The sequence below is a fragment of the Neoarius graeffei genome, chromosome 20 (assembly GCF_027579695.1).
Source record: "Neoarius graeffei isolate fNeoGra1 chromosome 20, fNeoGra1.pri, whole genome shotgun sequence".
Lineage (NCBI taxonomy): Eukaryota > Metazoa > Chordata > Actinopteri > Siluriformes > Ariidae > Neoarius > Neoarius graeffei.
In genome coordinates, this window is record NC_083588.1 from 30,848,596 (window position 1) to 30,865,107 (window position 16,512).

A 16,512-nucleotide genomic window follows, 5' to 3' on the forward strand; every position below is an offset into this window, starting at 1 on the left:
CAGATTCAACACATACAAGTCCATAAGCATACGATATACAAACACACAACACACTACATGCACTACACTATGGCCTTCTTTTCTTGTTTTGGGGAACATGAACTGAACTGAATTGACTTTTGCTTCCGATGGAACCTTTTGTTCTGGAGTTTTGAGTTGTGTGCATTGTGCTTCGTTTAGAGAAGATAATTTTATGTTGGGTGCTTCTTTATTGGATACTTTTGTTATTGAGCTTTTTGAATGAAACTAACTGAACATAAGGAACTGCGTTTGGATTTTTTCCTTCACAAGATCACGACACTGATTTTTTTTCTGACGGTGTTTGGTGAAATATTATTTCATTAATTTTAACTTGCAGTTCCAAAACCAAACACCGTTACAGTACATCACAGTAAAAAAAGTCCCTTGGAGTTGAAAACGATCCTGTACAACTGCCAAAAGTTCATTTACAGTGTTTGGGATTCCATCTGGTAGGATAAGCTTATGAACTTGAGTCTCTTCAATAAGGGCAGACATCATTACAGCCTTGGGCAAGCAAAACTGTAAGAAAGAACAAAGACAATTTGATAAGTCAACAGCAAATAATACATTTCAAAAACAGGTGCCGGAACCCCTAATCTAACTCCAAGGTTCATGAAGGCAAAAAAAGTCTGAAGAGTTCAGAACTCCCACAACAACTGAAGTACATATACTGTAACTTCATTGTTAGACAAACATGTTCCAGTATGTGACCTTCATCACGGTCACCATGAAAAAAAAGTTTAAATAAATAAATAAAAATTAAAAAGGTTAACAAAAGATGTATGATTATTTGTCTTATATTTTTGCTAGGTTGTTTTTTAATCTTTCTGAAAAAAAATCCTCCTTCATATCTACCCTGTATAAATATTTAATGTAACACATTTCATGATAGGCGGCACGGTGGTGTAGTGGTTAGCGCTGTCGCCTCACAGCAAGAAGGTCCTGGGTTTGAGCCCCGGGGCCGGCGAGGGCCTTTCTGTGTGGAGTTTGCATGTTCTCCCCGTGTCTGCGTGGGTTTCCTCCGGGTGCTCCGGTTTCCCCCACAGTCCAAAGACATGCAGGTTAGGTTAACTGGTGACTCTAAATTGACCGTAGGTGTGAATGTGAGTGTGAATGGTTGTCTATGTGTCAGCCCTGTGATGACCTGGCGACTTGTCCAGGGTGTACCCTGCCTTTCGCCCATAGTCAGCTGGGATAGGCTCCAGCTTGCCTGCGACCCTGTAGAAGGATAAAGCGGCTAGAGATAATGAGATGAGAGACATTTCATGATGACCCTGGTGAACCACAAGCCAAAACACTGGTCTAGTAATAAAGGTGTTCTTTCTAGTACAAGTGCTGCTGTAGTTTTGAACTCTTAAAATAATATATTTCATCACAAGTGCCTATGATAAATGCATGCTCTATACTTGACAGATCAGAGGATGTATAAAATATTTTTAAGACAAGTTAAAATCTTAAATAAATGCACAAATAAGTCCTGAGGAAAGTTTTATACAACAATATGGCACAAGCCAGTTTCAAACTAGTAAGAGTGATTATATTACCGAGTTTGACAAGCAGATGTGGTGGTTCAGAGAAACCATTCGATTTCCTTCCACTGCATATGTAGCTAGTGGGTATAGGTCAGTGAGGTGTGACTGCTCAATCACTTTGACTATGCTGGTATGCATGGACTCCAACTTGAAACATCTAAAATGCTCATAGTACTATGCACTTTGCAATTTCACTACAAACACTAAGCTGTCACGAACTATGACCATTTGTAGTATTTCTGCAAAGTCGGGCAACCCACCAGTGGACCCATATACCAACATCATGCCAATACTGTAGCTGGTGCCCTGAAAGTCTGCCTTGTTTGTCAAATGAACAACTGTCTCTTCAGGAAATTTATGTAACAGAAATTCTTGTAATTTCTCATTTACAACCTCTAGTGAAACTCTTGGCATCTTTGATACAGAGACATCAGGTTTTTTGACATTTGAAACATGAAGATGGTATGCAATCATGGACTAGTGTTTTTTTCGCCATAGAATTCAAGATGTTCCTGAAGCAGTTAGTCTGCCTCACTATCTTCTTGAAGAAGGTGTGCTTTGCTTCAAACCTCATTGTCCATAAGGACATTAGTGGGCCAAATGCTTTAATGAGCTATGGGTAATGCTCAACAAAATGGTGTTTTGGAATCAATTTCTCTTGTGGAAACAGTGCTAAATTTGTGTCTATGCTCAGCAATTAGGCTATCTAGATAACCAATGGTTTCATCTGCATGGGCAAGGGACATGGCCAACTCAACAACATCTTTGAGTGCCAACAACTAGGCCTGTTCTTCTTCTGGCACTTTTGGGCCAATCATAAGTGGAAACAGCTGAAGCAAGCACCAATTTTCATGTGCGTTTCCACCTGTGGTTTTATGGGAGGCAAAGTTTGGTGGTATGCCTTGGGGACAAGTAGTCCTGTCTTTCCATTTATATGGGAAATGTTTGATTATGCTATTGAGCCCTTCAGGAGAGAAATATTTTTTCTTTATGAAGATATCTAAGCACAATGCTAATTCTATAGGTACAATGCCCTCAAGTAAATCATGCAGTACATCAGGTGGGTAGCCTGTTGTCACATAACAATGATTTAATCTTTGAGTAACTGCACAATGCCTTTTAAAATTGTGGTTATGGGTGTTATAAACCAATGCAGTTTCAATGTCCAACTGGTCTTGCTGTGTTTGTTCTAGCAAGAAAGGCTTCTGTTCTGACTTCAAGTTCCTGAAACTGGGGCCGCTCTCCAACACAAAAACCTACAAATGTACGACCCACTGAAACTTTCAACAAACCCTGCAACTGAGTGGGCACAAAGATTATCAGCAATCACAGAAAATACAGTACCCTTTATGATTTTTCCCCCAAACAGGGCACAAAAAGACCATCTTCTTCAAAGCTTTTCAAATCATTTAATAAGGGCTCCAGCACTCGAGAATAACCAAATTTCTTAATATCATCTGCCTTGAACAAAACTGAGAATAGAGAAAAGTACCTATTTCTTCACTTAAGGCTGCACTAAGATTCAACTCGCAAATACTATTCACCAAATCTGTGATCACTAATTCTTCAACAGTGCAATTATTATTTTCTAGTGTGCTCTGGACAATGTTTTTGATAATGGGTGCAGATGCTGAACAAGTAATAAATTGAAGCTCCTCTACAATCTCATCTATACAGTACATCTCCTAGGCACATTGAAGATGCAGTCCAATTTCAGATAAAAGGAACCAAGCTGATCAATGATGTCTTTGACTAAATCTTTACCTTCTTTGACAGGTGTTTCAACAGATGTAACTTCACATTCATCTACCAACAAACTACGATCTTCTGTTTCCTGAATTGAGTATGTCTGAAATACACTACGTTTAAAATCTTCAAGGCAGTGAGGATTTTGCTTTACATAAAAGTAGGAAACACAAGTTGAATATATATATATATTAGTGCTGTAGTCACAGTCTTTAAAGATACAATGAACAGTTTCATGCTTTTTCAGATGAGCTCCAAGATGTTCAAAAATATTGCCTCTCTGTGTGAAAACCACATGAATTACATACAAGACAATCTGCTCTAACTGTTCAGTTTGCATATTATCTCTGGACAAATGTATGTGAAGTGCACTCCAACCTTTAAATGAGCAAGGACAATCTATAAACAAGGTAGTGACTGGCCTTGAATAGGGTGTAATGTTTCAATCTATAATGCCTTAAAGGGATAGTTCGGGATTTTTGACATGAATCTGTATGGCATCCCCATCAATAGTGTCGTGCAAACACACTGACTTACCCCTGACAGCATCCTGTGAGTCCAGTTCTTGTCCAGTTTTGGTCCAGACAAAAGTAGTCCGGCAAGTTTGTTGGGGTCACGAAAGTAAAACGTTTTTCGTCTCAAAACAGTATGTGTTCAAAAGAGTGATATATTTGCATCACAAAACCGTTGCCAAATAAAAAGTCAGACCTCGAAATCACTTGGCACTATTTTCTCTCCCTTCTTATCACTGCGCGCTGCCACCAGGTGACAGCCACGGCTGTTTCATTCATTGTTTACTGCTAGCAAAGTTAGCAACAACATGTCTGACTACGACAGTGACGTTAAAAACATTGACTTCATCTCACAGTCAAAGGGATATCTTTATGAACCCGAATATACAGATGAAGAAATTCGCCAGATGGAGTTAGAACGGGCAGAGAGAGAAAGGGTGGACAGAGAAGTGGAAGAAGGTGAAGCTGGAGCCGCAGCTGGAGCCGCGAGACACCGGGTGACCGACAAATGGTGGTGTACTTGTTCCAAATGTGAAGTAATGCAGACAGAGGTGGAGTGCTACTGCTGCCACGAATGGGATCTCATCATGCCACAGATGCAAGACCTTTCAATTGACGAGGAGGCCAGCGTGCCAGCTGCTGTCTGCATCACAAACCACACTGACTTCCCTGCACTCCTGAATGTTGGTGTCTTGCAGACGTTTTTCCACATTCCTAAAATTAACTGGAAGAAGCGTCCCAGGCCAGCTGGACCCGATGGTCAGTTGTCTTCAGAGTAAGTGTTGACTCCTTTTTTACATGTTGTAGCCTACAGGTGTTTTGTTAGTTGAATGTTTATAACCTTATAAACTGTACACGTGATCAAGCAATGACTTATTCTGGCATATTGTATGCTTTAGTTAGTATAGTCCAGGTCATACACGACTACAACAAATGGGTGTACACATCAGACATTGAAGGAATATGAGTAATAATGATAATCTTTTACATAACATTTTTAATGGTGATGCATGTGTTATTATTGTGTATTCCCAAGTTATTTTTGTTCTTAGAACTTCATATTTGTATCAGAGCTTTATAAGACCTGAGCCTCAACATGTCTGTATCCTACTGTGCTCAGGAATAAATGTCTTGGCCTAAATGGCAGCCCCCAGCAATTGGCATGATCTCCTGTCCTCACAGGATCAAGCTATCAGACTCCCCGTCTCCTCCTGCCCCCAGACTGTGCCGTTTCAGCAATTGCAACAGGAGTGCATGCCTTTGAAAACACAACATCAAGTTTTGCATTGTAGATTACAAGAATCTCAATCATGTTTTACAAACATGCTAACAGTGATATTATATGAAACAATTTCTTTCCTACAACTACTAACAGTGTCAAATATGTTTCTATAATTATTCCAGTTATATATAGCTTTTAGAGTAGACAATACATCCACTTTACAGTCTCTGACAAGTCAGAATATCTTTTTTTTCATAAAACATTAGCTTCACATTCTTCATGTCATTTTTTGACAGATTTCCAAATGACATGACCACCCTTGTCATTTAGAAACTCACATACAGCAGACATACAGTATGCTTGCCAATACTGTGACTCTAATCATGGACTACTCATAGACATCATCCCACACGTCCATGTAGTTGCTGACGACTGTAATAACAGCCTACATAAATGTATGTTTTGTAAGCTTCCCCATTTTCCTTTTGCACAGCCTCCATGCATCACCCAGTCACTATGCACTGATACCATGGGTAGAACTGGGAGGATTGATATCGTCCTGTCCAATGTTTTCATTTCAATGTTACCATTGTCTTGGCGTAAATTTGGAATGTACAAATGTGTCTGGAGTTAGGATATGTTTGCTCTATGTCAGTATCTCGTAATGTCACGGGCAGATAACAACATGTCTTTCATGCATGTCTCAAAACACAACGTTGCTAGCAGCTAGCTCTAGCTGATTCTTGAAAGCCTGTCCGCTTGAAAGCATGGCGGTACAACTTTGTTCTTACCTGGGGTGCAGGGACAGCAGCTTTCTTCAAAACCCATTTCTTCCTCAGTCCTGGGCATGAAGAAACATAGTTGTCGTCGCTGAAGTGCGCACTGCAAACACGAAGCTTTTTTACCTTTGCCTGTTTGGAGTCCACATGGAAGCCCAGAGCAACAAGCCAAAGTTTCCTCAGTGACACGTCCGTCATGGGAAAATGGTGTGCGGAGATTCAGCCACATCTTTGTTGCTACAGCCTGGATAGTCGCAAGTGCGCACCATTTTCACAAATATATTATTGTATAGGTTATAGAAGGTGATAAATTTGTCGCTGTTCTTGCTCTCAAATTAGCTTGTTAGCGCCGCTGATCTGAACTCCTAATCACTGCCAAACAATGGGAAAGGTGTTGATTCCTGCGCAGATGTCAACATGACAGCACGCAGTGATACAGAGAGAGACAAAATATAGCGCCAAATAATTGCGAGGTCTGACTTTTTATTTGGCAACGGTTTTGTGATGCAAATATATCACTCTTTTGAACACATACTGTTTTGAGAAGAAAAACGTTTTACTTTCGTGACCCCAACAAACTTGCCGGACTACTTTCGTCTGGACCAAAACTAGACAAGAACTGGACTCACAGGATGCTGTCAGGGGTAAGTCAGTGTATTTGCACGACACTGTTGATGGGGATCCCATACAGATTCATGTCAAAAATCCCGAACTATTGCTTTAAGAGCCCGAAACATTTTGATGTCCTGAAGTTGCAATTTTTGCATGGCCATCTCATAATGTACAAGGCCTACTGTTTCTCCCTGATGACACCAGTGTTGAAACCAGTCAATCTGTCCTCCTCCCAAGACCTCAACTGTCAAGTCAAGTCAAGTCAACTTTATTGTCAAATATGCTATACATGCTCGACATACAGCACAGATGAAATTTCAGTCCTCTCTGACCCACGGTGCAAACAGGCAATGCAATAAATAAAAATAGAATAATTGAAAAAACAAACAATATATACAGTATAAACACTCTAGATAAGAACTAGACATAGACTAAACACTCAGACAAACAATATAAACAGTATAAATATAAACAGTGTAAACACTAGATAAGAACTAGACAAAGACTAAACACTCAAACAGACAATATAAACAGTATAAACATGAGATAAGAACTAGACGTAGACTAAACACTCATACACACACACACACACACACACATATATACACACACACACACACACACACACACACACACGTAAATTGGTGCAAATAAACAAACAGTCAAGGGCACTTGAGGTATAGCAGGTAAACATGAAATAAGCAGTATAAACAAACTAGCAGCTGTTAAGGTGAGGTAGTGCGGAATAGTGCAAATGAGCGAGGTAAAGTGAGATGTGCGGTCCCTGAGTTCAGTGTGTTAATGAACGATGAGATGTACAGTATGTATGTGTGTGTGTGTGTGTGTGTGTGTGTGTTTGGGGGGGGGACTGTGAGGATGACATGTCAGATGCTGAAGGGGGGGTGGGGGGGTGCGAGCAGAATCTGTGGCAGGGGGCAGGAGGGGCAGAACAGGGAGGGAGTTGAGCCTCCTGACCGCCTGGTGTAAGAAACTGTTCTTGAGCCTGCTGGTTTTGGCCCGGAGACTCTGCAGTCTCCTCCCCAACGGCAGCAGACTGAAGAGGCTGTGAGGTGGGATCATCTGCAATCCTGATGGCTTTGCAGGTGAGGCGGGAGTTATAAATATCCATTAGAGAAGGGAGAGAGACACCAATGATCCTCTCAGCTGCTCTCACGATGCGCTGCAGAGACTTGCAGCAGGACACGGTGCAGGTGCCGTACCACACGGTGATGCAGCTGGTCAGGATGTTCTCAATGGTGCCTCGGTAGAAAGTGTGCATGATGGGGGCCAGGGCTCTTGCTCTCCTCAGTTTGCGGAGGAAGTACAGACGCTGTTGGGCTTTTTTGGCCAGTGATGTGATGTTGTTGCTCCAGGACAGGTCTTCAGAGATGTGTACACCCAGAAACTTGGTGCTGCTCACTCTCTCCACTGCAGCACCATCGATAGATAGTGGAGCATGCTGGGTGTGCTCTCTCCTGAAGTCCACAACAATCTCCTTCCTGTTCTCCACGTTCAGACAGAGATTGTTGTCCTTGCACCACATGGCCAAGCGGCTCACCTCATTCCTGTAGATTGTCTCATCGCCATTGTTGATGAGACCCACCACAGTCGTGTCATCCGCAAACTTAATGAAAAGATTGGAGCTGGATGTTGGTGTGCAGTCGTGGGTCAGCAGAGTGAAGAGGAGGGGGCTTAGCACACATCCTTGGGGGGCCCCCGTGTTCAATGTGATGGTGCTGGAGGAGTTGCTGCTGACCCGTACAGTCTGTGGTCTCCCCGTCAGGAAGTCCAGCAGCCAGTTGCACAGGGAGGTGTTGAGTCCCAGCTAGTCCAGTTTATGTATGAGCTGCTGCAGCATTGTGTTGAATGCTGAGCTAAAGTCTATGAACAGCATTCTGACATATGAGTCTTTTGTCTCCAGGTGGGTGAGGGCTGAGTGGAGGGCAGTGGAGATGGCGTCATCGGTCGAACAGTTGGACTGATATGCAAACTGGAAAGGGTCCAGGGTGGGGGGGAGGGCAGACTTGATATGCCGCATGACTAGCTGCTTGAAGCACTTCATGAGGGTGGGAGTGAGTGCAACAGGGCGGTAGTCATTGAAGCAGGAGGGAGACGGCTTCTTCGGGACTGGGATAATGGTGGTGGTTTTGAGGCATGTGAGGACAACAGCCTGGCTCAATGAGATGTTGAAGATGTCTGTAAAGACATCTGTGAGCTCCTTGGCACAGTCTCTCAGGACACGACCAGGAATGTTATCAGGACCCGGGGCTTTTCATGCATTTGTCATCCTGAGAGCTCTCTTCACGCTGTCTGGGGACAGCGTCAACACCTGGTCGCCAGGAGGTGGTGGGGTCTTCTGTGCCGTGGTGCTGTTGTCTGCCTCAAAGCGAGCGAAGAAGTCGTTCAACTGATTCAGCAGAGACGTGGAGTTGTCACAGGTCTGCAGTGAGGGCTTGTAGTCTGTCCACTGCACTGGCTCATCCTACGAATAAGGTCAACCTGTAAATGAACATATATATATATATATATATATATATATATATACACACACAGTGAGGCAAAAAAGTATTTAGTCAGTCACCAATTGTGCAAGTTCTCCCACTTAAAAAGATGAGAGAGGCCTGTAATTTTCATCATAGGTATACCTCAACTATGAGAGACAAAATGAGAAAAAAAAAATCCAGAAAGTCACATTGTCTGATTTTTAAATAATTTATTTGCAAATTATGGTGGAAAATAAGTATTTGGTCAATAAAAAAAGTTCATCTCAATACTTTGTTATATACCCTTTGTTGGCAATGACAGAGGTCAAATGTTTTCTGTAAGTCTTCACAAGGTTTTCACACACTATTGCTGGTATTTTGGCCCATTCCTCCATGCAGATCTCCTCTAGAGCAGTGATGTTTTGGGGCTGTCACTGGGCAACACAGACTTTCAACTCCCTCCAAAGATTTTCTATGGGGTTTAGATCTGGAGACTGGCTAGGCCACTCCAGGACCTTGAAATGCTTCTTACGAAGCCACTCCTTTGTTGCCCGGGCGGTGTGTTTAGGAACATTGTCATGCTAAAAGACCCAGCCACATTTCATCTTCAATGCCCTTGCTGATGGAAGGTGGTTTTCACTCAAAATCTCATGATACATGGCCCCATTCATTCTTTCCTTTACATGCATCAGTTGTCCTGGTCCCTTTGCAGAAAAACAGCCCCAAAGCATGATGTTTCCACCCCCATGCTTCACAGTAGGTATGGTGTTCTTTGGATGCAACTCAGCATTCTTTTTCCTCCAAACACGACAAGTTGAGTTTTTACCAAAAAGTTCTATTTTGGTTTCATCTAACCATATGACATTCTCCCAATCCTCTTCTGGATCATCCAAATGCTCTCTAGCAAACTTCAGATGGGCCTGGACATGTACTGGCTTAAACAGGGGGACACGTCTGGCACTGTAGGATTTGAGTCCCTGGCGGTGTAGTGTGTTACTGATGGTAGCCTTTGTTACTTTGGTCCCAGCTCTCTGCAGGTCATTCACTAGGTCCCCCCATGTGGTTCTGGGATTTTTGCTCACCGTTCTTGTGATCATTTTGACCCCACGGGGTGAGATCTTGCATGGAACCCCAGATCAAGGGAGATTATCAGTGGTCTTGTATGTCTTCCATTTTCTAATAATTGCTCCCACAGTTGATTTCTTCACACCAAGCTGCTTACCTATTGCAGATTCAGTCTTCCCAGCCTGGTGCAGGTCTACAATTTTGTTTCTGGTGTCCTCTGACACAGGGGTCGAAATTAACTTTTAAATGTACTTGCCCTCAGGGCAACCAACCCCAAAAATTTACTTGCCCGCATGCATGTATCAGTTGCCCTACTTTTTTGCAGGTTGACTGGGTAAGTAATTTGCATAAAAAGCATTCTAGATGTATATTATAGAGTATGTAATAAAATATTTCAACTTGTTTTGCCATTGTTTGATTACTGATTGATAGAAATAAAGTTATAACACTCATATGTGTTTGGCGTTTATTTCATCATGATGAACAGTAAAACAACTAGGTATAACTACTAGTATCTTCTATTAAACATGTTAAACAGTCAGAAAACATCATATATCATCATGGTCAAGTGTAACTGATCAAATCAGAATTAAAAATCAGTCCAAAAAGATGCTTTGTTCATTCTAGCCTACATGACAGTGGCGCCTTGTGTGAATAATCATAATATCATGTAGCGCCATCTCGCGAATGGAAGCGTCAACTACCGCAATGAACCAAAGTCAAGGACAAACGAAAGAGAAGACAGGAAAAATAAAGTTTTCGTTCTGTTTCTGTTAGGAATCGCAACAATTTAATTTTTCTTGGTAAAATAGACATTCAAACACAGTTGTCCGACAGACAACTAGTGATAATTTTATTGTTGCCCGAGTATGAGAATGACTTGCCCATGTCTGTCGGTACATGCTTTGTATATACAGAACATACAGAACATAAAATACAGGACATAGAACATGATATTGATCCGGATAACAATTTACTCAATGATATAGAAAACAGCTGCAGTTATTACACAGATGAGCACTACAACGCAACTTTCCAATCAAAGCATAGTATATCAATCATCCACTTCAATAGCAGAAGCCTATATGCCAACTTCCACAGTATTAAAGAATATTTGAAACAGTTTAAGAACCCATTCAACATCATAGCAATTTCAGAGACATGGATCAGCACTGACAGAGGTGTGGACTTTGAGATGGAGGGTTATGATCTAAATCATATAAGCAGAGTGAAAAAGAGAGGAGGAGGTGTGGCAATATATGTGGACAAAGGATTGAAGTATAAGGTGGTGGAGAGTATGACAGCAGCTGTTGATAATCTGGTGGAATGTATCACAGTGGAAATTTGTATGGAAAAAGTAAAAAATATAATTGTGAGCTGTTTGTACAGAACTCCAGCATCAAGTATTGATATATTTGAAAACTGGATGGAAAACATGTTTTCTAACTCAGTGCAGAAGACTGTGTTTATCTGTGGGGATTATAATATTGATCTGTTAAATCCAAAAAAGCATAAAATGACAGAAGATTTCATAAATACAATGTACAGTATGGGTTTATACCCAAAAATCACCAAACCTAGTAGAATTACTTCTCATTGTGTCACATTAATAGATAATATATTTACAAACAGTATGGAAAATAATACAGAAAGTGGGCTTTTATATAATGACATCAGTGACCATTTGCCTGTATTTACTGTCTATCACAGTAATTACTGGAAACCTAAGGATATGAATCAGCTGAAATACAAACGGATAAGAACCGAAGAAAACATAAGGATACTTAAGAGTGAATTACTTAAACAGAACTGGAGAGTAGTATGTGAGGAAGAAGATATTGACAAAGCATACAGTGGATTCCTAAATATCTTTAAAACACTATATGATAAAACCTGTCCTGTAAGGAAATACAATGATGGACAAAAACAAGCAAATGGTCCATGGATCACCAAAGGATTAAAAAATGCCTGTAAAAAAAAGAACATGCTGTATAGACAATTCATAAAAAAAGAACTTTGGAGGCAGAAATTAAATATAAAAAATACAAGAATAAATTAACCAGCATTATGAGGACATGTAAGAAGGAATATTATAACAAATTATTAGATAGTAATAAAAATAACATGAAGGGGCTATGGAATGTACTGAATAGTATTATTAGGAATAGAGCTAAAAACAAAAACACAAGCTACCCTGATCATTATATTGAGAATGACAGATCAATAAATAATATGGAGGAAGTGGTAAATGGTTTTAATAGATTCTTTGCAAATGTGGGATCAGATTTGGCAGAAAAGATTCAGGATACAGATACACCTGGAGGGGCGGAGGCTGCTCGATGGGAGAGAAATCCTAAATCTATATTCCTTGGTGCAGTTGGCATAAAAGAGGTCATAGACATTGTAAGGAGAAGTGAAAGTAAAACCTCCACTGACTGGAATGATATTGATATGAGTTTAATAAAAAAAGTTATTGAAGAAATTGCAGAACCATTTACTCACATATGTAATATGTCTTTTCAATCTGGTAAATTTCCAAACAACATGAAAATAGCTAAAGTTATACCTTTATATAAATGTGGAGATAGACACCATTACACAAATTACAGGACAGTTTCTTTACTCTCTCAGTTCTCCAAGATCCTCAAAAAACTGTTCGCAGCAAAACTAGACAACTTCATTGAAAAATATAAACTTTTAGCTGACAGTCAATACGGATTCTGGAAAGACAGATCAACAACCCTGGCATTAATGGAACTTATTGAGAAAATCACAAATGGTATAGACAATAAAAAAACATGTTATGGGAATTTTCATAGATCTAAAGAAAGCATTTGATACAATAAATCACGACATTCTATTCAAAAAATTAGAGAGGTATGGTATCAGAGGGGTTGGTTTGGACTGGGTGAGGAGCTACTTAAGTAACAGGCAACAATTTGTAAAAATTGGAGATCACACATCTGAGTATTTGCCCATAACATGTGGAGTACCACAAGGGTCTGTCTTAGGTCCTAAACTGTTTATATTGTACATTAATGATTTATGTAATGTATCAAGTATAATGAAATGCATATTATTTGCTGATGATACAAACATCTTTTGCGCCGGGGACAATGCACAGCAACTTATGGAAACAATCACAACTGAAATGAATAAATTAAAAAGGTGGTTTAATGTAAACAAATTGTCATTGAATTTGAGTAAAACAAAGATTATGTTATTTGGAAAATATAAGTCGAACCCTCAAGTTGAATTGAAAATTGACAACATAACCATAGAAAGAGTTTATGAAATAAAATTTCTGGGTGTGATTGTTGATCATAAAGTCTGCTGGAAACCGCATATTAATCATGTTAAAGCAAAAATAGCAAAGATTACTGCAATTTTGGGGAAATCAAGACACATTCTGGACTATAAATCACTACATACTCTGTATAATGCACTCATACTTCCATATCTGAGCTACTTTGTGGAGATATGGGGTAATACCTACAAATCTAACCTGCAGCCGTTATGCACATTACAAAAAAGAGCAATAAGAATTGTCAATAATACGGGATATCTTGAGCATACAAACACATTATTCGTAAAAGCACACACTCTGAAATTCACGGATCTGGTTAAACACAAGACTGCACAAATTATGTATAAAGCAAGACATAACCTTCTTCCGGGTGAGGTACAAAATACGTTTATGGAAAGGCAGGGTAGGTATAACCTGAGAGGGGAAATTTATTTTAAGAGAGTAAATGTTAGAACAACTATGAAAAGTATGTGCATAACAGTATGTGGGGTGAAATTGTGGAATGGTCTGGAAAATGAACTCAAAAATAGCACCAACATAAAACTGTTTAAAAAATTATATAAAAACATGCTAATAAAAATATATGAGAATGAGGACATGCAGACTATATAGGTGATGATGAAATTGAGAGTAAGTCTGTGACTGGTCTTCTTGTATTTAGTGTATAGCTATAGGTATGTGTATATGTATGTACTGTATATATGTATTGTATGTGTGTCTATATGCATAACATAAGTATCTGTATATATGATTTGGTCGATATTATACCATGTCGGTATGTTTTGGTATGTTGGTATGTTTTCTTTTTTGTTTATTGCTTTTGTTTTCTTTTGTATATATAGTTTATTATGGTGGAAAGTGACATGTGATTAGCGGTGGTATAGAGGGTTAGGATTGGATAAGTTATTACTTCTTCCTAATCCTTTCTGAACATTGTTATGTTATTGCCTTGTGGCTACGCTATTCTGTTTGTTTATGACGATGTTTTGATTATTGCATTTTTTATTTACATTTTTATTTTTATATCTTTCTTCTTTATTGTTCAGAATAAAGTAATCAATCAATCAATCAATCAATCAATCAATCAATAAAAAAAAAAACCTGTGACAGCTCTTTGGTCTTGGCCATAGTGGAGTCTGGAGTGTGACTGTTTGAGGTTGTGGACAGGTGTCTTTTATACTGATAATGAGTTCAAACAGGTGCCATTAATACAGGTAACAAGTGAAGGACAGAGGAGCCTCTTAAAGAAGAAGTTACAGGTCTGTGAGAGCCAGAAATCTTGCTTATTTGTAGGTGACCAAATACTTATTTTACCGAGGAATTTACCAATTAATTCATTAAAAATCCTACAATGTGATTTCCTGGATTTTTCCCCCCATTCTGTCTCTCATAATTGAAGTGTACCTATGATGAAAATTACAGGCCTCTCTCATCTTTTTAAGTGGGAGAACTTGCACAATTGGTGGCTGACTAAATACTTTTTTGCCCCACTGTATGTGTGTGTGTATATTAGCTGTGTATATATAGAGCACCAGAAACTAGCATAGAGGCGTTTAAGGACTGGGTAGAAAAGACATTTACAGTAGATAATAAAAGTTATCTTCATTTGTGTGGATACTAATATTGATCTGTTCAACCCTAATAAGCACAGTATGACTGAGGAATTTATTAATACCATGTACAGTATGAGTCTTCACCCAAAAATTACCAGACCCACCAGAATTACTGACCATAGTGTTACCTTAACAGATAATATATTTACCAATGATATAGATAATAACATTATAAGTGGAATATTAATCAATGATATCAGTGATCATCTACCAGTTGTTACAATTTATGACTGTAATTGTAAGAGAAATGTGACAGACCATAAACTTGGGTATAGAAGAGTTAGGACTGAGGAAGCTATGTTTGCATTAAATAATGATTTATTACTGCAAGACTAGGAATCAGTTTATATAGAGAATAGCACTGATAACTTTTTAAGTATATTCAAATTATTATGATAAAAATTGCCCACTGAAGCAATATAGTACAAAGCTATAATCACCAACCTTGGATTTCTATGGGATTACAAAATGCCTGTAAGAAGAAAAATACTCCATACAGAGAATTTATTAAATTAAGAACCAAAGAGGCAGAAAATAAATATAAAAAATATAAAAACAAGTTAACGAGTATCATAAGTGGATGTAGGAAGGATTATTATGGTAAATTTAATATATAATGGCAAAAATAATTGTAGAAATTCGGACAGGTGGGTGGAGCACAGAAGGACAGCAGGCCAGAACTTCTCTTGAGTCATCCATTGTCCTTGAACTCTGGTGAAGCCAGAACAAAGTTCTTCCTCCAAAATTCTTTGTCATGCATTGCATTGATGAGATCGTCTGAATAAAGCTGAGTATCATCTTCAATGATCTGTTTGAGGGTAGTTCGAGGACGACCAACTCTTCTTTTTCCCTCTGGTTGCCACATCAGTAACTTGCTGGCTGGTTCCTTTCCTTGGGTCACATGGCCAGCTAGGGCAAGCCTCCTCTTTCGAATTACTTGAGATAGAGCTGGAAGTGGGCCATACAATTGTGTGTTCGGGATATGATCCCTCCATGATACGTTGTAGATGGCGCGCAGCATCTTTGTGTATGTTCCATCCAACTTTACATTCCTGACTTTGTTTAATGCCCACGACTCAGAGCCATAGACAAGTATGGACTCTACACAAGCTTTGAAGACCTTTGTCTTGGTAGACTTTTTGATTGGAGCTTTCCAGACTCTCTTTAAAGAGTGTAGGGCGCCCCAACCTTGACCGAATCTTGACTCAATATCATGGTCACAGTCTGTATACCCTCCAAGATATTTAAAATCTTGAACACGTTCAATGTTGGAGCCATCAGATGCAGATACACCCTGTTGGGATGTAGGGTTCAGATGCATGTATTTGGTTTTGGAGGCATTCAAGTGTAGGCCGATAGCTTTGCATGTGTCTTCTACACATCGAAGCAGGTCTTGAGCTTCTGCAACAGTATCCTCCAAGAGGGCAATATCATCAGCATAATCTAGATCTGGTAGATCTGGTAGATCTGGCCAGAACTGAGTTTAAAAAAACCCTCTTTATTGGCACTTTGCAGTGATTTTTAAACTCTCCCAGCCACACACACACACAGGTCATCTGGTTGGGGAGAGAGCTCTCTTCCTCCGCTCTCTCTCTCTCCTTATATAGGGCGTGGTCACTG